This window comes from Branchiostoma floridae, unplaced genomic scaffold (assembly GCF_000003815.2).
Source record: "Branchiostoma floridae strain S238N-H82 unplaced genomic scaffold, Bfl_VNyyK Sc7u5tJ_1439, whole genome shotgun sequence".
NCBI classification, from domain to species: domain Eukaryota; kingdom Metazoa; phylum Chordata; class Leptocardii; order Amphioxiformes; family Branchiostomatidae; genus Branchiostoma; species Branchiostoma floridae.
Window position 1 is genome coordinate 728935 of NW_023365716.1, and position 1298 is coordinate 730232.

Below are 1298 nucleotides of genomic sequence, written 5' to 3' on the forward strand. Positions count from 1 at the left end.
ATGGTGAAAATATGTGGAGGGAGTTGGCCTCAAAGACTTACGCAAAAGCCTTGTCTTTTAATAGAAATCCCATAAACTTTGCAAGCGATTTTTGCCCGTCAAAATGCAGGAAATGGCGTTTCAGAGGGTCAAAATTTAAATTTTTTCAGGGGGAGCATGCCCCCGGACCCCCCTAGGTAGCTCACGCCTTCGGCGTGAGTCTCGCGCCTGCGGCGCTCGTTGGTCCCACAATTACTAAAAAGAACCCCCCCAACCAAAATCCTGGCTACGGGCATGTGTACAGTTGGTCACTAGAAAAGGTTCGACTGCAGTGTCTTTCAATGTCCAGGTAGTTCCTAATATGTAGAGGTAGTGACTTGTACAGTTTATGACTGTAAACAGACTTTTATGCCCACCGTTGGAACACGAAGGGTACAAATAATTCATAAACCGGATCGGATCAAGTTCTGTCCAGGTCGTCGTATATGTCGGCCGTCGTACGATTTTGATGTCGTAGAACTTTCAAGAAGGCCGTGACAGAACTGAATGAGAAGAAGATCTACTGGAAATGGAGATACGCGGTATCAGTTACTTAGTATCAGTTACTTAGTCTAGTAACTATAGTTAATTTAAGCTACAGTGACTTTCAGCTACTGTCTGTACCTGTAGCACAATGCACATACAAGACTCTTCTTTACGTTGTTGCTTTGCAGTGTCATGGGACAACTTTGGCCTGAATACCTGCACTACTGGTGCATATCTCCAACTCAGGCTTCCTTTCGTGGCTTGTTGATCTTTTGCATACGTAAGCAGATCGGGCCGTGCTGGGTTGACAGTAAAGAAGGGAAGCTTGTTGATGAAAACTCTCTAATTTGTATGCAAATGAGAGTCTCTATGTTGCCATATAGGTATCGAGTTTCACTACGCGATACTAACAAATTTTCAGCAGATCTCCTGTTTCAATTGCAACACTATATATTCCTCATACTTACTTAGGGTTATGGTATTGATTATGCAATAGTAGTTGTTCAAATTGGGTTATAAAGTATTTATCATTTCTAGATATACAATGCGTAACACCAGATGAACTTGGCTGCCAGCCATGTTTTGGTGTTCAGATCCAACAGACACACATGTGCGTGACTTTCTCTGTGCTGACAATGGCCTGACAAAGAAACGTCCGTGACATGAATATGAGTGCATCGGCCGTGAATGTCATCGATTACAGCCTGTATAAAGTACTGAGCAGATAACTTATCATGGTTTTAACAAAGTGATTTTGTAAATTGCTTATTGTGCTGTTATACTGTAGCCTGAGT

The 1298-nt window shown here is 42.4% G+C and overlaps 4 protein-coding genes across 4 annotated transcripts in view; 2 read left to right on the forward strand and 2 right to left on the reverse strand.

The window, feature by feature from the left end:
* LOC118407668 (tropomyosin-1-like) overlaps positions 1–1298 on the forward strand; it is a 1169601-nt gene that overhangs the window by 727842 nt on the left and 440461 nt on the right. The window lies entirely within an intron of this gene.
* The window catches only part of LOC118407610 (zinc finger protein 25-like), an 865280-nt gene that overhangs the window by 696192 nt on the left and 167790 nt on the right, over positions 1–1298 (reverse strand). The window lies entirely within an intron of this gene.
* Positions 1–1298, reverse strand: part of LOC118407627 (zinc finger protein 525-like) — a 976997-nt gene that overhangs the window by 687259 nt on the left and 288440 nt on the right. The gene's annotated exons all lie outside the window — the stretch shown is intronic.
* The window catches only part of LOC118407658, a 19142-nt gene that overhangs the window by 9075 nt on the left and 8769 nt on the right, over positions 1–1298 (forward strand). The window lies entirely within an intron of this gene.